The following is a 23,483-nucleotide window of genomic DNA, read 5'->3' as shown; positions in this document are numbered from 1 at the left end:
CATTCACGTCAATAAAACCATCCCACATTCACGTCAATAAAACCATCCCACATTCACGTCAATAAAACCATCCCACATTCACGTAAAAAAAAACATCCCACATTAACGTCAATAAAACCATCTCACATTAACGGCAATAAAACCATCCCACATTCACATCAATAAAACCATCCCACATTCACATCAATAAGACCATCCCGCATTAACATCAATATAACCATCCCACATTCACGTCAATAAAACCATCCCACGTTCACGTCAATAAAACCATCCCACATTCACGTCAATAAAAACATCCCACGTTCACGTCAATAAAACCATCCCACATTCACGTCAATAAAACCATCCCACATTCACGTAAAAAAAAACATCCCACATTAACGTCAATAAAACCATCTCACATTAACGGCAATAAAACCATCCCACATTCACATCAATAAAACCATCCCACATTCACATCAATAAGACCATCCCGCATTAACATCAATATAACCATCCCACATTCACGTCAATATAACCATCCCGCATTCACATCAATAAAACCATCCCACATTCACGTCAATAAAACCATCCCACATTAACGGCAATAAAACCATCCCACATTCACGGAAAAAAAAAACATCCCGCATTAACGTCAATAAAACCATCTCACATTAACGGCAATAAAACCATCCCACATTCACATCAATAAAACCATCTCACATTCACGTAAAAAAAACATCCCACATTAACGTCAATAAAACCATCCCACATTCACGTCAATATAACCATCCCACATTCACATCAATAAAACCATCCCACATTCACATCAATAAAACCATCCCACATTCACATCAATATATCCATCACACATTAACGTCAATAAAACCATCTTACATTCACATCAATAAAACCATCCCACATTCACATCAATAAAACCATCCCACATTCACATCAACAAAACCATCCCACATTCACATCAATAAAACCATCCCACTTTCACATCAATAAAACCATCCCGCATTAACATCAATATAACCATCACACATTAACGTCAATAAAACCATCTTACATTCACATCAATAAAACCATCCCACATTCACATCAATAAAACCCTCCCACATTAACGTCAATAAAACCATCTCACTGTAACGGAATTCGTCTGTTGAAAGAGGAGCGGACCAAAATCACCTGACTCTGATTGAGAACCGCCTCAGGCAGCCATAGACTATGCTAGACAACCCTACTCAACCACAATCCCAATACCTACTAAACCCCAATACAAAAACACACCACAAAATAAACCCATGTCACACCCTGGCCTGACCAAATAAATAACGAAAACACAAAATACTAAGACCAAGGCGTGACACTCACATTCACATCAATAAAACCATCCCACATTCACATCAATAAAACCATCTCACATTCACATCAATAAAAATATCCCACATTCACATCAATAAAACCATTCTACATTCACATCAATAAAACCATCCCAAATTCAGATCAATAAAACCATCCCGCATTAACATCAATATAACCATCCCACATTCACATCAATAAAACCATCCCAAATTCAGATCAATAAAACCATCCCACATTCACATCAATAAAACCATCCCACATTCACGTCAATAAAACCATCACACATTAACGGCAATAAAACCATCCCACATTCACGTAAAAAAAAACATCCCACATTCACGTCAATAAAACCATCCCACATTCACGTAAAAAAAAACATCCCACATTCACGTCAATAAAACCATCCCACATTCACGTCAATAAAACCATCCCACATTCACGTAAAAAAAAACATCCCACATTCACGTCAATAAAAACATCCCACGTTCACGTCAATAAAACCATCCCACATTCACGTAAAAAAAAAACATCCCACATTAACGTCAATAAAACCATCTCACATTAACGGCAATAAAACCATCCCACATTCACATCAATAAAACCATCTCACATTAACGTCAATAAAACCATCTCACATTAACGGCAATAAAACCATCCCACATTCACATCAATAAAACCATCCCACATTCACGTCAATATAACCATCCCGCATTCACATCAATAAAACCATCCCACATTCACGTAAATAAAACCATCCCACATTAACGGCAATAAAACCATCCCACATTCACGTAAAAAAAAACATCCCGCATTAACGTCAATAAAACCATCTCACATTAACGGCAATAAAACCATGCCACATTCACATCAATAAAACCATCTCACATTCACATAAAAAAAACATCCCACATTAACGTCAATAAAACCATCCCACATTCACATCAATAAAACCATCCCACATTCACATCAATAAGACCATCCCGCATTAACGTCAATATAACCATCCCACATTCACATCAATAAAACCATCCCAAATTCAGATCAATAAAACCATCCCACATTCACATCAATAAAACCATCCCACATTCAGATCAATAAAACCATCCCACATTCACATCAATAAAACCATCCCACATTCACGTCAATAAAACCATCCCACATTAACGGCAATAAAAACATCCCACATTCACGTCAATAAAACCATCCCACATTCACGTCAATAAAACCATCCCACATTCACATCAATAAAACCAGCCCACATTCACGTAAAAAAAACATCCCACATTCACGTTAAAAAAAACATCCCACATTCACGTCAATAAAACCAGCCCACATTCACGTCAATAAAACCAGCCCACATTCACGTCAATAAAACCAGCCCACATTCACATCAATAAAACCAGCCCACATTCACGTCAATAAAACCAGCCCACATTCACGTCAATAAAAACATCCCACATTCACGTCAATAAAAACATCCCACATTCACATCAATAAAACCATCCCACATTCACATCAATAAAAACATCCCACATTCACGTCAATAAAACCAGCCCACATTCACATCAATAAAACCAGCCCACATTCACGTCAATAAAACCAGCCCACATTCACGTCAATAAAAACATCCCACATTCACGTCAATAAAACCATCCCACATTCACGTCAATAAAAACATCCCACATTCACGTCAATAAAACCAGCCCACATTCACATCAATAAAACCAGCCCACATTCACGTCAATAAAACCAACCCACATTCACGTCAATAAAAACATCCCACATTCACATCAATAAAACCATCCCACATTCACGTAAAAAAAAACATCCCACATTCACGTCAATAAAACCATCCCACATTCACGTCAATAAAACCACCCCACATTCACATCAATAAAACCAGCCCACATTCACGTAAAAAAACATCCCACATTCACGTTAAAAAAAACATCCCACATTCACGTCAATAAAACCAGCCCACATTCACGTCAATAAAACCAGCCCACATTCACGTCAATAAAACCATCCCACATTCACGTCAATAAAACCATCCCACATTCACATCAATAAAACCAGCCCACATTCACGTAAAAAAAAACATCCCACATTCACGTCAATAAAAACATCCCACATTCACATCAATAAAACCATCCCACATTCACATCAATAAAAACATCCCACATTCACGTCAATAAAACCAGCCCACATTCACATCAATAAAACCAGCCCACATTCACGTCAATAAAACCAGCCCACATTCACGTCAATAAAAACATCCCACATTCACGTCAATAAAACCATCCCACATTCACATCAATAAAAACATCCCACATTCACGTCAATAAAACCAGCCCACATTCACATCAATAAAACCAGCCCACATTCACGTCAATAAAACCAGCCCACATTCACGTCAATAAAAACATCCCACATTCACATCAATAAAACCATCCCACATTCACATCAATAAAACCATCCCACATTCACGTCAATAAAACCAGCCCACATTCACATCAATAAAACCAGCCCACATTCCCGTCAATAAAACCAGCCCACATTCACGTCAATAAAAACATCCCACATTCACATCAATAAAACCATCCCACATTCACGTCAATAAAACCATCCCACATTCACATCAATAAAACCATCTTACATTCACGTCAATAAAAACATCCCACGTTCACATCAATAAAACCATCCCACATTCACATCAATAAAACCATCCCACATTCACATCAATAAAACCATCTTACATTCACGTCAATAAAAACATCCCACGTTCACATCAATAAAACCATCCCACATTCACATCAATAAAACCATCCCACATTCACGTAAAAAAAAACATCCCACATTAACGTCAATAAAACCATCTCCCATTAACGGCAATAAAACCATCCCACATTCACATCAATAAAACCATCCCACATTCACATCAATAAGACCATCCCGCATTAACATCAATATAACCATCACACATTAACGTCAATAAAACCATCTCACATTCACATCAATAAAACCAGCCCACATTCACATCAATAACACCATCCCACATTCACATCAATAAAACCATCCCACATTAAACCATCCCACACACCACACATAATATAATAATAATAATATATGCCATTTAGCAGATGCTTTTATCCAAAGCGACTTACAGTCATGTGTGCATACATTCTACGTATGGGTGGTCCCGGGGATCGAACCCACTACCCTGGCGTTACAAGCGCCATGCTCTACCAACTGAGCTACAGAAGGACCAATACACATACAGGACATACACACTCAGACACACACACACACACACACACACACACACAGGAAGATAGATATGAGTGCTCCTTGTCTCCATCTTTGATGTCTATCTCAGCTCACTGGATCTGAATCAACACTGACAGATGACTGGTTAATAGATCATTAATGTAGAAATGAGAGAGGTGTGGGCTGAGCTGCTAGTTCCCTCCTAGATAGCGGTTTGCTCTACCGCCTCCTCTTTTCTCTGCTCTCTCTCACCCACATTAACTTTCATTAATCAAAACAACTTCATTAACAGACCTTAATTACAACACAGTGGAGAGGCTTTGAAGAGGGAATGCCTGGCCATTAGACTTTCAAGTCTGGCCTGAAATCTGTTTGAAACCCTGGAAAAGATGTGGAATTAAACCAATGATTATAAATCTAATTACATAATCTCCGTTTGACAGCTCAATCTAGCCTCTCATTTTGCATTCCTCCTCATTTGTGTGTTCATGTTGTTCCTCTTCCCTCCTTGTTTTTCACTCTATAACACCTAAGATACATTTAACTCAGCTGTCAATCCAATACCATCACCTTACATTTACTACCATGCAGGGATAATCAAGTTATATGACCTTACATTTACTACCATGCAGGGATAATCAAGTTATATGACCTTACATTTACTACCATGCAGGGATAATCAAGTTATATGACCTTACATTTACTACCATGCAGGGATAATCAAGTTATATCACCTTACATTTACTACCATGCAGGGAAAATCAAGTTATATGACCTTACATTTACTACCATGCAGGGATAATCAAGTTATATGACCTTACATTTACTACCATGCAGGGATAATCAAGTTATATGACCTTACATTTACTACCATGCAGGGATAATCAAGTTATATGACCTTACATTTACTACCATGCAGGGATAATCAAGTTATATCACCTTACATTTACTACCATGCAGGGAAAATCAAGTTATATGACCTTACATTTACTACCATGCAGGGATAATCAAGTTATATGAGCTTACATTTACTACCATTTACTACCATGCAGGTATAATCAAGTGATATGACTTTACATTTACATTTAAGTGATATGTATATCATGACTTCCCTTAATATTGTCCTTCCTTGTCTCAGCTAAACACCCAACAAACGTAATAACCTGGCTCCACCATGTTGCCGACATTTGGTTTCCGTTGGCAACGCTTATCACTCCCAAAAGTACCAAGCACTTCCATTTCAGCAAAGTGGGTTTAATTTCCTTGTTTCCCGCATGAAGGATTACCAGAGAAAATTGAGGCAGTTATCAATACATTCCAACATGTTACTACTGCAAATCCCATTGAGAGCCAACAATGTGAATTCTTTTATTAATAACTCCAGGTGTTTCAATCTCTTCAGGAGGGGGCATCTTTTAATAAGGTTTATTAAACAGAAACAGAGGTTCTTTATCAAAACCATTCAACAGGTAAGTCAAACATGAACTTCACACAGAGAATATGAAGGGGTTTTTATCAAGCCAAAGGGGGATTAAGTTACTAAGAAAGTGCAAGCTTTTTGCTTTTTGCATGTGTAGCTACATTTTATCACCGCATATATAGAGAATATCTATGTAGATATGTTTGTTCAGTACACAGATAGAGGAGAATAGACTTCCAGATTAACCAGACATCTTAGTTTCTTTGGGAAATCGCCTGCAGAGGAAGTCTATGCTACATTTTATAAAATCTGGTCCCAAACGTATCAGGAGCTCAAATATCAGACTTTTCTCAACTCAACATAGGACTCCCAAGTGGCAGCTTTGAAAGCCTGAGAAAATATTGACAGTCCTAACATCCTTTATGTGTCCCAGGAGGAGAAGAAAGAAGGAGATCCCCAAACCAAGATGTCCACTTTCTGAGGAGATCACAAACCATAACCTCTACCTGTCAAAGGCTAGAAGGAGAAAACACAAAACCAGACTTCTGAACTAGAGGTTCTTGCTAGGATAAAGATGATTCTATAGTATTTGGTATTTAGTTCCATTCAGCCTATTTAATCATGGCTCCCTGTGCACTTCAGGGAGAACTTGACACCCATCTCAAAAAACAAGCACAAGAGTTTCTTTAATCTGTTTTTCTTTTCTTGCGGTTCCTGTCAGAACAACAGACCAGTGCTGAAGAGAAGGCTGATGCTCTCTGATGCTTTGTTTTTATTAAAGGTCTGGCAGTAGAACATCACCTTTTGGGTTCCATGTAAAAAGGTTCTACCTGGAACCAAAGATAGTCTACCTGGAGACAAAAAGGTTGATCAATGAGGACAGTCGAAGAACCCTTTTAGGTTCTAGAAAGCACCTTTTTTTCTAACAGTGTAGCTAATGAGTGTTCTGTGCACCATTATCCAGTAACAGGAGACCACAGTACTAGCTGGAGACAGATGAACACATTACCCATTCACCTCATGCTTGGACATGCACACTCTGATTTCACTGCAGAGGAGTCTCTTCAGGGCATAATAACACTGTGTGTAGCTGCAGTTACAGTAGAGAGGGAGAAAAAGTCCTGCAGCTTGAGATTCAATATCAAAAGCAAAAAACCTTTGTTCAGACATGAATCTAACTTCTGCGACGCTTATAAGGCCCTGCCCCGCCCCCCTTTCGGAAAAGCTGACCACGACTCCATTTTGCTGATCCCTGCCTACAGACAGAAACTAAAACTAGAGGCTCCCACGCTGAGGTCTGTCCAACGCTGGTCCGACCAAGCTGACTCCACACTCCAAGACTGCTTCCATCACGTGGACTGGGATATGTTTCGTATTGCGTCAGATAACAACATTGACGAATACGCTGATTCGGTGTGCGAGTTCATTAGAACGTGCGTTGAAGATGTCGTTCCCATAGCAACGATTAAAACATTCCCTAACCAGAAACCGTGGATTGATGACAGCATTCGCGTGAAACTGAAAGCGCGAACCACTGATTTTAATCAGGGCAAGGTGTCTGGTAACATGACCGAATACAAACAGTGCAGCTATTCCCTCCGCAAGGCTATCAAACAAGCTAAGCGTCAGTACAGAGACAAAGTAGAATCTCCATTCCAAGGCTCAGACACAAGAGGCATGTGGCAGGGTCTACAGTCAATCACGGACTACAGGAAGAAATCCAGCCCAGTCACGGACCAGGATGTCTTGCTCCCAGTCAGACTAAATAACTTTTTTGCCCGCTTTGAGGACAATACAGTGCCACTGACACGGCCTGCAACGAAAACATGCGGTCTCTCCTTCACTGCAGCCGAGGTGAGTAAGACATTTAAACGTGTTAACCCTCGCAAGGCTGCAGGCCCAGACGGCATCCCCAGCCGCGCCCTCAGAGCATGCGCAGACCAGCTGGCCGGTGTGTTTACGGACATATTCAATCAATCCTTTTACCAGTCTGCTGTTCCCACATGCTTCAAGAGGGCCACCATTGTTCCTGTTCCCAAGAAAGCTAAGGTAACTGAGCTAAACGACTATCGCCCCGTAGCACTCACTTCCGTCATCATGAAGTGCTTTGAGAGACTAGTCAAGGACCATATCACCTCCACCCTACCTGACACCCTAGACCCACTCCAATTTGCTTACCGCCCAAATAGGTCCACAGACGATGCAATCTCAACCACACTGCACACTGCCCTAACCCATCTGGACAAGAGGAATACCTATGTGAGAATGCTGTTCATCGATAACACCATAGTACCCTCCAAGCTCGTCATCAAGCTCGAGACCCTGGGTCTCGACCCCGCCCTGTGCAACTGGGTACTGGAATTCCTGACGGGCCGCCCCCAGGTGGTGAGGGTAGGTAACAACATCTCCTCCCCTCTGATCCTCAACACTGGGGCCCCACAAGGGTGCGTTCTGAGCCCTCTCCTGTACTCCCTGTTCACCCACGACTGCGTGGCCACGCACGCCTCCAACTCAATCATCAAGTTTGCGGACGACACGACAGTGGTAGGCTTGACAACCAACAACGACGAGACGGCCTACAGGGAGGAGGTGAGGGCCCTCGGAGTGTGGTGTCAGGAAAATAACCTCACACTCAACTTCAACAAAACTAAGGAGATGATTGTGGACTTCAGGAAACAGCAGAGGGAACACCCCCCTATCCACATCGATGGAACAGTAGTGGAGAGGGTAGCAAGTTTTAAGTTCCTCGGCATACACATCACAGACAAACTGAATTGGTCCACTCACACAGACAGCATCGTGAAGAAGGCGCAGCAGCGCCTCTTCAACCTCAGGAGGCTGAAGAAATTCGGCTTGTCACCAAAAGCACTCACAAACTTCTACAGATGCACAATCGAGAGCATCCTGGCGGGCTGTATCACCGCCTGGTACGGCAACTGCTCCGCCCTAAACCGTAAGGCTCTCCAGAGGGTAGTGAGGTCTGCACAACGCATCACCGGGGGCAAACTACCTGCCCTCCAGGACACCTACACCACCCGATGTTACAGGAAGGCCATAAAGATCATCAAGGACATCAACCACCCGAGCCACTGCCTGTTCACCCCGCTATCATCCAGAAGGCAAGGTCAGTACAGGTGCATCAAAGCTAGGACCGAGAGACTGAAAAACAGCTTCTATCTCAAGGCCATCAGAATGTTAAACAGCCACCACTAACATTGAGTGGCCGCTGCCAACACACTGACACTGACTCAACTCCAGCCACTTTAATAATGGGAATTGATGGGAATGATGTAAATATATCACTAGCCACTTTAAACAATGCTACCTTATATAATGTTACTTACCCTACATTATTCATCTCATATGCATACGTATATACTGTACACTATATCATCGACTGCATCCTTATGTAATACATGTATCACTAGCCACTTTAACTATGCCACTTTGTTTACATACTCATCTTATATGTATATACTGTACTCGATACCATCTACTGTATATTGCCTATGCTGCTCTGTACCATCACTCATTCATATATCCTTATGTACATATTCTTTATCCCCTTACACTGTGTATAAGACAGTAGTTTAGGAATTGTTAGTTAGATTACTTGTTGGTTATTACTGCATTGTCGGAACTAGAAGCACAAGCATTTCGCTATACTCACATTAACATCTGCTAACCATGTGTATGTGACAAATAAAATTGGATTTGCTTGATTTGATTTGATTTAATCAAATCTGATGCGTGTGGTTAAAGGGGGCCTAACCAGCACAATACAGTTAGTCTCTGCTGCTGTAAAGCCAGCCCTGAACAATCTCCTTTGGTTTTACCACAGTCTGCTGAGCAGAGGTTCTCTGAAGCTAGCTAGAGTGATAACACTCCTACAGCACCCTCCCAGTGGCATAGTGGCCCAGTCACCAAGTATAATATATCCCAGTATCACAGAGTTCCAATGGCCTGTGTCAAAGTGGTCCAGTGACTGTAGGAAGCAGAGCAGCCAGTACAAAATAGTCCAGTAGACAGATAGTAGAGTGTAGCTCTGAGGGGCTTTAATCTCTTCCTCCCTCCACTGGTGTCCCATTATCATTATCTGAACTGCTGTTCTGCTGCTGCCAGGCTCTTATCAGCAGCCAATTAGAACACAGGGATCTTATCTCCAACCGCCAATTACAACCGAGGGAGCTGCTGTGAGGAAATGTCAACAACTAAGAGACCTCACGCCTCTCTTATCTGGTCCCGCCTCTCCCTCCCTCCAGACAGCTCCACTGTCATGGTAACCGCTGGTGATGGGATACTATTACAAGGGAAACAGGTACAGGCCCCTTTAATAAAATAAACTCCCAGACACCCTGACTGTCTCCCAACAATGTCAACACCCTCTTGATAACTTGCGTCCAGCAACATTTAACTCATTGGGTCTATTTCCAGTTGAAGAAAAGGCTGCTGCTGCTCTGTGTGTTTTACCCTCCCAGCTAACAGCTATTACACACAGCACTTAGAGCTACATGACCAGAGGAAGGAGCAGACATGCCTGGAACGCTCCTGTTAATGGGATTTATCTGTTAATTGAACGATTAGAATATTCCACCTTGAAACCATATAATTGTATGGAATTGATTCGAATGTATAAAATTATAATCAATAAATGTGTAGTTCTAGTCAGAATTAGGGTAAATAACATAACTAACACGTCTTTATAGTGTCTTAAAAACAGAATGTCTGAGCAGAATTCGGTGCCGACCTTGGCTAGGGGCCACTGAGAGATTTGGGAAAGAACAGGGAGTGATTCTCACGGTCCCTAATCTTTGTCGGCTGGGTAGCAGGACAGTTTATGCATGCCTACTGTTTGTGTGCAAATGTGTGTGCATATGTTAGTGTGAATGTGTGTGCGTACGTTTGTGTGAATGTGTGTGCGTGAGAAGCCAGTATAAAATGGTTGTCTTGTACAACAGACCAGCGCTCTCGTAAATAAACTTTCTGACTACCGTAGCTGGGCCTCCGTCTGATTCATTTCAACCAGTTTCTTACAAATTATGTGTTTCAGGCTGAGTAGTCAATTGAATTGGGTTTATGAACATTGAGAACATAATTCTCGTAACAGCTCCACACCTGTACCTCTTGATAACAAAGGCTTTGCAGATTCATTACAGGAGAGGAGATAGAGATTACTTTCTGTTGGGCTTATTCTCCTTGACAATGATGTCATGAAGGATGAATTCTGCTCCCAACCGCTCCTCTATCTGTCCATCAATCTCCATGCAGGAATCAATGCTAGGGCAACTCTGATAGGCTGTTTCCCATGACAACAGATAACACTTGGAGGTCAACTACCTATTTTAAAGGTTTCATTGGTCCAACTTGGTGGTGTCACCCTGGTGGTGTTATCAATAAAGCTAATAAAGCTAATACTTCAAATAGAGACAGTGTTAATGCAAAGGCAACATTCACAAGCACAAAGGTCTGTGTAAAATCAATTAATGACGGTCCTTTTCTGTTGACCGAATAGAAGGCCAAGGTTGTCCATTCAGAGTGATGACAATCTGCTTTCTTTGACACTGAGCATGTGACTGTCTGTGATGGCTGTGTGACATGGCCATGTGACATCATGGCTGACTGTCAAGTGGCTGTTGGGGGAGATGTGCTCAGGAGTGTCACTGCCACATCACATGTCACCAGACCAAACAGAAATAAGACAGACTGGCCAGACATCTAGGACATTTAGGACACGTCCACAGAAAGAGTCCTCTACTGCCGGTCAACAAGGACATATTGACCAATACTCAACATATTGACCAAAACTCAGTCAACACAGACAGGTCAACCTCCATACAATATATCACTATCAGTCAACAAGGGCAGATCCACTTTCTGTTTAAGGCCTACACTCTACTGTCAGTCAATAAGGAGATTCTATAGACCAGTGGTTCCCAAACTTTTTATAGTCCTGTACCCCTTCAAACATTCAATCTCCAGCTGCGTACCCCAGCTAGCACCAAGGTCAGCGCACTCTCAAATGTTGTTTTTAGCCATCATTGTAAGCCTGCCACACACACACTATTCTATACATTTATTAAACATTACAATGAGTGTGAGTTTTTGTCACAACCCGGCTTGTGGAATGTGACAAAGAGCACTTATAGGACCAGGGAACAAATAATAATATAATAATCTTTATTTAACCATCTTACATATAAAACCTTATTTTTTCATAGAAAATTGTGAATAACTCACCACAGGTTAACCTCTCTAGGGTGCCCAAATTAAACGGCCCAAATTAAACACTCTTAAGTTTCCAAAACTGTTCAAATAGTGTCTGTGAGTATAACAGAACTTATTTGGCAGGCGAAAAATCCATTCAGGAAGTCTTTTTTTAACGGTTTTGTAGTTTTCTATTCAATGCCATTACAGTATCCATTGACTTAGGACTCAATTTGCAGTTCCTATGCCTTCCACTAGATGTCAACAGTCTTTAGAAATTGTTTCAGGCTTGTATTCCTATAAATGAGGGAGTAAGACCAGTCTGAATGAGTGGACCCTACCGTGTCGTGAATCTTTAAACCTATGTAAAATATGTTTTGTTTTCTGAATTTTTATAATGAGCATTTCTGTATTTAAATTTGTCGCTCTGCAATCTCACTGGATGTTGGCCAGATGGGACGCTAGCGTCCCACATACCCTAGAGAGGTTCATGAGAAGGGTGTGCTTGAAAGGATGCACATAACAATGTCGGGTTGTATTGGAGAGAGTTTCAGTCTTAAATCATTTACCACACACAGTCTGTGCCTGTATTTAGTTTTCATGCTAGTGAGGGCTGAGAATACACTCTCACATAGGTACGTGGTTGCAAAGGGCATCAGTGTCTTAATAGCGCAATTTGCCAAGGCAGGATACTCTGAGCACAGCCCTAGCCGGAAATCTGGCAGTGGCTTCTGATGAAATTCAATTTTCACAGAACAGCTTGTTGCAATTTCGATGAGTCTCTCTTGTTCACATATCGCTAAGTGGACTGGAGGCAGGGCTTGAAAGGGATAACGAATCCAGTTGTTTGTGTCATCCATTTCGGGAAAGTACCTGCGTAATTACGCTTCCAACTCACTCAGGTGCTTCGCTATATCACATTTGACATTGTCCATAAGCTTGAGTTCATTTGCACACAAAAAATCATACAATGATGGAAAGACCTGTGTGTTAATGTAGACAGAGAAGAGCTCCAACTTCTTAGTCATAGCCTCAATCTTGTCCCGCACATTAAATATAGTTGTGGAGAGTCCCTGTAATCCTAGATTCAGATCATTCAGGCGAGAAAAAACATCACCCAGATAGGCCAGTCGTGTGAGTACTCGTCATCATGCAAGCGGTCAGACAAGTGAAAACTATGGTCAGTAAAGAAAACTTTGAGCTCATCTCTCAGTTTTAAAAAAACGTGTCATTATTTTTGCCCCTTGATAACCAGCGCACTTCTGTATGTTGTAAAAGCGTTACATGGTCGCTGCCCATATCATTGCATAGTGCAGGAAATACATGAGAGTTCAGGGGCCTTGCTTCAACAATGTGAACCATTTTCACTGTCGTGTCCAAAACGTCTTTCAAGCTGTTAGGCATTCCCTTGGCAGCGACAGCCTCTCGGTGGATGCTGCAGTGTACCCAAGTGGCATCGGGAGCAACTGCTTGCATGCTCGTTACCACTCCACTATGTCTCCCTGTCATGGCTTTTGCACCATCAGTACAGATACCAACATGAGCAGCAGCTACGTTTGGCTACATACGGACCGTTAGTGGAATTCCCACGAGAGAGTAACGGTTCATGTGACTGGATGTTAATTATTTGATCAGAAAACCTGTATTTGACATTGTGTTGTTATTTCGCTGAACACTAGATGGTTTCATTTTGTACACTACACAGACTATATAGAGCTACACTCGTACACTACACAGACTATATAGAGCTACACATGTACACTACACAGACTATATAGAGCTACACTTGTACATTACACAGACTATATAGAGCTACACTTGTACACTACACAGACTATATAGAGCTACACGTGTAAACTTCACAGACTATATAGAGCTACACTTGTACACTACACAGACTATATAGAGCTACACTTGTACAATTCGCAGACTATACAGAGCTACACTTGTAGAGTACACAGACTGTACAGAGTTAGACTTGTACACTACACAGACTATATAGAGCTACACTTGTACTACAGACACTACTAGCAGTCAACCAGACCAGATCATCCTCTGCTGCCAACCAACAAGGACATATTGACCAATACTCAACTGTCAGTCAACACAGAGAAGTCAACCTCCATACAATATTTCACTATCAGTCAACAAGGGCAGATCCACCTTCTGTATAAGGCCTACACTCTACTGTCAGTCAACAAGGAGATTCTATAGAGCTACACTTGTACTACAGACACTACTAGCAGTCAACCAGACCAATCATCCTCTGCTGCCAATCAACATGGACCATGTGGCAGATTGTCATGCCATCTAACTCAAAATAGGGAGCATTAACATTTCCTGAAGGTTAGACTTTCCAATGGTTGACTTGTCCTCTGATGGAGAGCTGCAGTGCCAGTGGGGAGGACTGCCAGGTGTTGTTGTGATGACAGAGAGAGGAGATGAGGCTCAGTTGATGGGACTTTATCAGACTGATGACTGACTGACATGTCTGTGTACGTCTCCATATACCTCCCTGAGGATGACAGCTCCTCTTCTCTGGCTCTGTGAGCTGAGAGACAGACAGATAGACACTGAGTGGAGGAGAAGACCTTATAGTGCAGAGTAGAGCTACAAATGGCTGCCTTGACAGAGGACCCAAACACTGCTCTGCTCACTCCAAGTTCCCCCTAACGACATCTATCCAACCTGAACCATTAGAATATAAAAACATCTGACTTTGGATCAGTGATTAGGGGCAAACTGAAAGATCTGGTCAAATCAGATAACAGCAGGCTAATTTATTTAGTAGGATAACCTTTTTTCTGATTAACAACATCTTTCCCCAAATGCATGATGGTGAATAGAGGACAGGAGTGCAGAACGGGAGCATGTTAAAAGGCTGTTAACAATACCAGTGTTGTGTGAATACAAACATCACCATGCTACAATACCCTGAGGCCTTCAGATATATATATGAACTGACACATCAAAGGAAGAACGCTTGTTCTCACTACAGAGCTGTTAGAAGTCAGTCTATGCAATGCAGAAAGATGCACAACAATCTGTGCTATACAAGACATGTAATTGAATTAAATGCATTAATGCAAATTACCATGCATTTTAAATATGTTTTTTTAATTACAAATGTAAATAAGACTAATGCTCTATTTTCTATTAACACACTCGGGTGTAAACCACTTGAGGATGTGCCCCTTTGTGCTTAGTTAATGAGCTCATAATTCATGTCCCTGATGCTCATTTAGATATGTCCCATATAGAGAATCACTATTGACTCCTTCATTATTCCCCTTAATGTCCCAGAGTTTCAATGTAGTCTGTGACAAACATGTGTCTCTAAACCCCTGAACACTGAATCAGCCCAGTTTCTGGACTGGTATGTAGAACATTCTAATGTGACGTTATACTCCAACTAATACCGTCATTGTTTGTCAAGAAGTCACTAGTGCATGACAGTGTTGTATCAACTAGGTGCAGGGGCTCTTGTGAAATATGAAGCGTTGCCACTTCCTGCTCCTCCACCCACACAAGGGAATGATATACTGTATCGGAAGAGAAGGGAGGGAAGGGATTGAAAGAGAGATAGAGAAACAAATCTAATATCTGGAGGAGTGTAAGACATTGCTCAAAAGGACATTGCCAAGCAAATTATATTTACCCACTAACATTGATATCTGTCTGTTGCCAAGGACCTGGAGATCATTTTCTGTTTGTCTGAGTGGGTGTTGCCAAGGACCTGGAGATCATTTTCTGTTTGTCTGAGTGGGTGTTGCCAAGGACCTGAAGATCATTTTCTGTTTGTCTGAGTGGGTGTTGCCAAGGACCTGGAGATCATTTTCTGTTTGTCTGAGTGGGTGTTGCCAAGGACCTGGAGATCATTTTCTGTTTGTCTGAGTGGGTGTTGCCAAGGACCTGGAGATCATTTTCTGTTTGTCTGAGTGGGTGTTGCCAAGGACCTGGAGATCATTTTCTGTTTGTCTGAGTGGGTGTTGCCAAGGACCTGGAGATCATTTTCTGTTTGTCTGAGTGGGTGTTGCCAAGGACCTGGAGATCATTTTCTGTTTGTCTGAGTGGGTGTTGCCAAGGACCTGGAGATCATTTTTTGTTTGTCTGAGTGGGTGTTGCCAAGGACCTGAAGATCATTTTCTGTTTGTCTGAGTGGGTGTTGCCAAGGACCTGGAGATCATTTTCTGTTTGTCTGAGTGGGTGTTGCCAAGGACCTGGAGATCATTTTCTGTTTGTCTGAGTGGGTGTTGCCAAGGACCTGGAGATCATTTTCTGTTTGTCTGAGTGGGTGTTGCCAAGGACCTGGAGATCATTTTTGTTTGTCTGAGTGGGTGTTGCCAAAGACCTGAAGATCATTTTCTGTTTGTCTGAGTGGGTGTTGCCAAGGACCTGGAGATCATTTTCTGTTTGTCTGAGTGGGTGTTGCCAAGGACCTGGAGATCATTTTCTGTTTGTCTGAGTGGGTTTTGCCAAGGACCTAAAGATCATTTTCTGTTTGTCTGAGTGGGTTTTGCCAAGGACCTAAAGATCATTTTCTGTTTGTCTGAGTGGGTTTTGCCAAGGACCTGAAGATCATTTTCTGTTTGTCTGAGTGGGTGTTGCCAAGGACCTGGAGATCATTTTCTGTTTGTCTGAGTGGGTGTTGCCAAGGACCTGGAGATCATTTTCTGTTTGTCTGAGTGGGTGTTGCCAAGGACCTGGAGATCATTTTCTGTTTGTCTGAGTGGGTGTTGCCAAGGACCTGGAGATCATTTTCTGTTTGTCTGAGTGGGTGTTGCCAAGGACCTGGAGATCATTTTCTGTTTGTCTGAGTGGGTGTTGCCAAGGACCTGGAGATCATTTTTTGTTTGTCTGAGTGGGTGTTGCCAAGGACCTGAAGATCATTTTCTGTTTGTCTGAGTGGGTGTTGCCAAGGACCTGAAGATCATTTTCTGTTTGTCTGAGTGGGTGTTGCCAAGGACCTAAAGATAATTTTCTGTTTGTCTGAGTGGGTGTTGCCAAGGACCTGAAGATCATTTTCTGTTTGTCTGAGTGGGTGTTGCCAAGGACCTGGAGATCATTTTCTGTTTGTCTGAGTGGGTGTTGCCAAGGACCTGGAGATCATTTTCTGTTTGTCTGAGTGGGTGTTGCCAAGGACCTGGAGATCATTTTCTGTTTGTCTGAGTGGGTGTTGCCAAGGACCTGGAGATCATTTTCTGTTTGTCTGAGTGGGTGTTGCCAAGGACCTGGAGATCATTTTCTGTTTGTCTGAGTGGGTGTTGCCAAGGACCTGGAGATCATTTTCTGTTTGTCTGAGTGGGTGTTGCCAAGGACCTGGAGATCATTTTTTGTTTGTCTGAGTGGGTGTTGCCAAGGACCTGAAGATCATTTTCTGTTTGTCTGAGTGGGTGTTGCCAAGGACCTGAAGATCATTTTCTGTTTGTCTGAGTGGGTGTTGCCAAGGACCTAAAGATCATTTTCTGTTTGTCTGAGTGGGTTTTGCCAAGGACCTAAAGATAATTTTCTGTTTGTCTGAGTGGGTGTTGCCAAGGACCTGAAGATCATTTTCTGTTTGTCTGAGTGGGTGTTGCCAAGGACCTGAAGATCATTTTTGGGGGAGAGCACTTGAGACTTTTGTCCTTTAAAGAAGGAGTTCCAGCATCAACACCTTTAAGAATACCCTTGACTTCATCATGTATCAGAGAGAATGTCTCAGGTACAGTATGGAGTCTCATCTAAACCCAGCTCATCAAATCTCATTGACATATCAATATATGATTCAACAGATGTTTTCATCTAAAGCGACTTACAGTCATGCATGCATATATTTTCTAATGGGAACCCAACCCACAATCCTGGTGGTACAAGCACCGTGCCTCTACAATACCAACAGAGGCACACAATGACCTCAGATATAAAGATTAATCCTCAAACTATTGGAAATGTCATTTGTTGGATGTTGTTGATGTCGTAGAACCAACAGAAATGAACAGTGATCTAGATACCATCTGTGATACAGTGTGACTTAATGACAAACCTGACAAAATGTCCTAATAACTGGGAATCAATAAACAACAGGATGGAGGATCGTCTTTAGAGATATGACCAGGTGGGGCTGACATCAGCAGCAGAACTACAGAAAGAGAGAAGGAGAGAGTGAACATGGAATCAGACTGGACCCTTATAAAAGGGTTGTATTGTGTCAGATAGATCAATAGATGATAGAGGAGGAGGTTACAGCCAAGGAAGATGGACAGAGATCCTCTGATCTGACCATCAGATGCAGTAGAGAGCTTCAGCAGAGAGAGAAGAAGAGGTCTGGAAATAGAACTACTGCAGCAGCAGCAGAGAGGAGAGGATGTCTGGAAATAGAACTACTGCAGCAGCAGTAGAGAGGAGAGGAGGTCTGGAAATAGAACTACTGCAGCAGCAGCAGAGAGGAGAGGATGTCTGGAAATAGAACTACTGCAGCAGCAGCAGAGAGGAGAGGATGTCTGGAAATAGAACTACTGCAGCAGCAGTAGAGAGGAGAGGAGGTCTGGAAATAGAACTACTGCAGCAGCAGCAGAGAGGAGAGGATGTCTGGAAATAGAACTACTGCAGCAGCAGTAGAGAGGAGAGGAGGTCTGGAAATAGAACTACTGCAGCAGCAGCAGAGAGGAGAGGAGGTCTGGAAATAGAACTACTGCAGCAGCAGCAGAGAGGAGAGGATGTCTGGAAATAGAACTACTGCAGCAGCAGCAGAGAGGAGAGGAGGTCTGGAAATAGAACTACTGCAGCAGCAGCAGAGAGGAGAGGAGATCTGGAAATAGAACTACTGCAGCAGCAGCAGAGAGGAGAGGAGGTCTGGAAATAGAACTACTGCAGCAGCTGCAGAGAGGAGAGGATGGGTCACGTATTTAAGAATCTTTTCGTCTCTACTGTACCTAACTCTCTTTCTCCCTCTCTCTGTGTCTGTGTGTGTGTGTGTGTGTGTGTGTGTGTGTGTGTGTGTGTGTGTGTGTGTGTGTGTGTGTGTGTGTGTGTGTGTGTGTGTGTGTGTGTGTGTGTGTGTGTGTGTGTGTGTGTGTGTGTGTGTGTGTGTGTTCGTTGTGTCTGTGTGTCTATGCAATTGTGTGTGTGTGTGTGTGTGTGTGTGTGTGTGTGTGTGTGTGTGTGTGTGTGTGTGTGTGTGTGTGTGTGTGTGTGTGTGTGTGTGTGTGTGTGTGTGTGTGTGTGTGTGTGTGTGTGTGTGTGTGTGTGTGTGTTCGTTGTGTCTGTGTGTCTATGCAATTGTGTGCGTTCCTGTGAATGGCCAGGATTAGACTTGGGACTTTACACATTGGTTGTTTTCATCATGAATCACCTCTCCCTCCTCTCATTGTGCAGTCATTCTTCATTGAGAAAGAGGAGAAAGGGTAGAGAGAGGGGAGGACAAGAGCAATGGCAGGATGATGATGAGGAGGGGGTGGAGGAGTGCAGCACCTCATTAAAAGCTCCGCTGTGACAGCCACAGAGAGGCAGCTGCTGTGGGTCAGTGGAAACGACTGGAGGGGGAAAATGAGGGAAGAGAGAGAGAGAGAGAGAGGAAGAAAAAACACTTTTTTTATTGTTTATTTAACTTTTGTTTATCTTCTATTTCACTTGCTTTGGCAATGTAAACATGTGTTTCCCATGCCAATAAAGTTCCTTTAATGTAAATGTCAATTGAGAGAGAGGGAGAGCGAAAGAGACACACACACAGAGGGAGAGAGTAAGCCCCTTGAATTGAATGGAGAGAGAGCGAGAGAGGGGGGGTTGAGGGAGGGAGAAAGGACCACAGGCACAGTATCTTTTGATGTGTGTGTTACTGTGAGCGTGGTATGGAGTTAAAGGGAGGATTCCCTCATCACCTCTCACTGAGATCATGACTGACGTGGAGGAGGAAGAGATAAGAAGCAGAATAAGATGAACAACTGAGAAAGAAGATCTTCCACACAGCATAAAGCAATTTTCCTCCTCGAACCTACAGACAATGTTCTTCACTAAGACACATAATTCTAGCGGTACTGCAGTGTTTAAACTATGGTTTTAGGAAGCTTCAAAGACTGCTATTAAGACATGTAGATCTTCTATTTCCTCCTCTGTCTACCTCTCAGAGGTCTGTTAAGACACAGACAGAGACTACAATAGTAATACAGACAAAGACTACAGTGGTAATACAGAGACTACAGTAGTAATACAGACAGACTAGTGTAGTAATACAGACTACAGTAGTAATACAGAGACGACAGTGGTAATACAGAGACTACAATAGCAATACAGACAGAGACCACAGTTGTAATACAGACAGAGACTACAGTAGTAATACAGAGACTACAGTAGTAATACAGGCAGAGACAACAGCAGTAATACAGACAGAGACCACAGTAGTAATACAGAGACTACAGTAGTAATACAGGCAGAGACAACAGCAGTAATACAGACAGAGACTGCAGTAGTAATACAGACAGAGAGTAGAAATACAGATACGGCAGTAGTAATACAGACAGAGCCTATAGTTGTAATACAGCGACTATAGTAGGAATACAGAGACAACAGTAGTAATACAGAGCCTACAGTAGTAATAGAGACTACAGTAGCAATAAGGCCAGAGACTACAGTAGTAATACATACAGAGAACACAGTAGTAATACAGAGACTACAGTAGTAATACAGACAAAGACTATAGTAGTAATACAGAGACTATAGTAGTAATACAGAGACTACCATAGTAATATAGACAGATTCTACGGTAGTAATACACAGACTACAGTAGTAATACAGAGACTGCAGTAGTAATACAGACATAGACTACAGAAGTAATACAGAGACTGTAGTGGTAATACAGAGACTATAGTAGTAATACAGAGACTATAGTAGTAGCACAGAGACTACAGTGGTAATACAGAGACTATAGTAGTAGCACAGAGACTACAGTGGTAATACAGAGACTATAGTAGTAATACAGAGACTATAGTAGTAATGCAGAGACTATAGTAGGAATACAGAGACTACAGTGGTAATACAGAGACTACAGTGGTAATACAGAGACTACAGTAGTAATACAGAGACTACAGTAGCAATAAGGCAAGAGCACACAGTAGTAATACATACAGAGAACACAGTAGTAATACAGAGACTACAGTAGTAATACAGACAGAGACTATAGTAGTAATACAGAGACTATAGTAGTAATACAGACAGAGACCACAGTAGTAATACAGATACTACAGTTGCAATATAGCCAGAGACTACAGTAGTAATACAGACAGAGTTATGAGTAGAAATACAGATACTACAGTAGCAATAGAAACTACAGTGGTAATACAGAGACTACCATAGTAATATAGACAGATTCTACGGTAGTAATACAGAGACTACAGTAGTAATACAGAGACTGCAGTAGTAATACAGACATAGAGTACAGAAATAATACAGAGACTGCAGTGGTAATACAGAGACTATAGTAGTAATACAGAGACTATAGTAGTAGCACAGAGACTACAGTGGTAATACAGAGACTATAGTTGTAGCACAGAGACTACAGTGGTAATACAGAGACTATAGTAGTAATACAGAGACTATAGTAATAATACAGAGACTAGTGGGAATACAGAGACTACAGTGGTAATACAGAGACTACAGTAGTAATACAGAGACTACAGTAGTAATACAGAGACTACAGTAGTAATACAGAGACTATAGTAGTAATACAGAGACTATAGTGGTAATACAGAGACGACAGTAGTAATACAGAGACTATAGTAGTAATACAGAGACTACAGCAGTAATAGAGACTACAGTAGCAAGAAGACCAGAGACTACAGTAGTAATACAGAGACTATAGTAGTAATACAGAGACTACAGTTGTAATACAGAGACTACATCAGTAATATAGAGACTATAGTAGTAATACATAGACTATAGTAGTAATACAGAGACTATAGTAGTAATACAGAGACTACATCAGTAATATAGAGACTATAGTAGTAATACATAGACTATAGTAGTAATACAGAGACTACAGTGGTAATTCAGAGACTACAGTAGTAATACAGAGACTATAGTAGTAATACAGAGACTATAGTAGTAATACAGAGACTATAGTAGTAATACAGAGACTATAGTAGTAATACAGAGACTACAGTAGTAATACAGAGACTATAGTAGTAATACAGAGACTACAGTAGTAATACAGAGACTATAGTAGTAATACAGAGACTATAGTAGTAATACAGAGACTATAGTAGTAATACAGAGACTATAGTAGTAATACAGAGACTATAGTAGTAATACAGAGACTACAGTAGTAATACAGAGACTATAGTGGTAATACAGAGATGACAGTAGTAATACAGAGACTACTGTAGTAATACAGAGACTATAGTAGTAATACAGAGACTACAGTAGTAATACAGAGACTACAGTAGTAATACAGAGACTATAGTAGTAATACAGAGACTACATTGGTAAAACAGAGACTACAGCAGTAATACAGAGACTACAGTAGTAATACAGAGTTGTAATACAGACAGGGTTAATAGTCCAGCATAGCTCCTTGTCTTCCTCCTGTACCAGTGAAAGGCTTTCTTTTGTAAATGTCATTTCCAATTAGAGCTGATATCATAGTGGAGGTGACAGTGGGGCCAGCACTGGCCCTTAGAAAGCTCTGGGCTTTGATTCAAACGAGGACACAGAGAGCCCGGGGTCTTTCCTGTTGTACTGAGACTGCAGCCACAGTTTGGGGTCCACTTAGGCACAAAGGTAGATATGTGAGATGCATAATTCAACAGGCCAGCCGGGAGGCCTGTCAGAGAGAGTGTTATTTACAGCTGGCCTATCAGAGAGACTGTTATTCCTCTGATGTTTGGATGCCGTCTCAGACACAGAGGTGTAAATTCTGCAGTCTGCCGCTCTCTTAAAGGCCAAATGCAGAAGTTTTTATCTCAATATCAAATCATTTCTGCGTAACAACTTTACAGTGATTTTTTTCTATCAAAATGGTAAAAAAAAAAAAATCTGTTCACCAGTTCTGGAGGTCTACGTCACCGGCTTTCTAGGCTTCACTGAATGGGATTCATTATCATCAACCCCAGACTGTCTTGTCTGATTACACACACTCCCATTACACTCCCATTTCCCCTAAATTAGTATGTTATATATGTGTCCTCTGTTCCCTCTGTCTTTGTCGGTTATTGTTCCTATGTCCGTTGCTCATGTGAGTACCTATGCGTTGATACAGCTGTTATGCTGCGTGCTT

At 41.7% G+C, this 23,483-nt stretch overlaps 1 protein-coding gene and 1 long non-coding RNA gene across 2 annotated transcripts in view; both read right to left on the bottom strand.

The window, feature by feature from the left end:
• LOC118371090 (ecto-NOX disulfide-thiol exchanger 2-like) overlaps window positions 1–23,483 on the bottom strand; it is a 364,051-nt gene that overhangs the window by 191,584 nt on the left and 148,984 nt on the right. The window lies entirely within an intron of this gene.
• LOC127926952 (uncharacterized) lies at window positions 15,918–17,560 on the bottom strand. The gene is made up of 5 exons (XR_008125661.1): window positions 17,294–17,560; window positions 16,854–17,073; window positions 16,415–16,546; window positions 16,063–16,326; window positions 15,918–16,018 (listed from the first exon to the last, which is right to left on the bottom strand). It is a non-coding gene; the product is annotated as an uncharacterized LOC127926952 (long non-coding RNA).

The sequence above is a fragment of the Oncorhynchus keta genome, chromosome 4 (genome assembly GCF_023373465.1).
Source record: "Oncorhynchus keta strain PuntledgeMale-10-30-2019 chromosome 4, Oket_V2, whole genome shotgun sequence".
NCBI lineage: Eukaryota > Metazoa > Chordata > Actinopteri > Salmoniformes > Salmonidae > Oncorhynchus > Oncorhynchus keta.
Note: the sequence above shows the minus strand (reverse complement) of the source record. Positions and strands in the feature narration are given on the sequence as shown.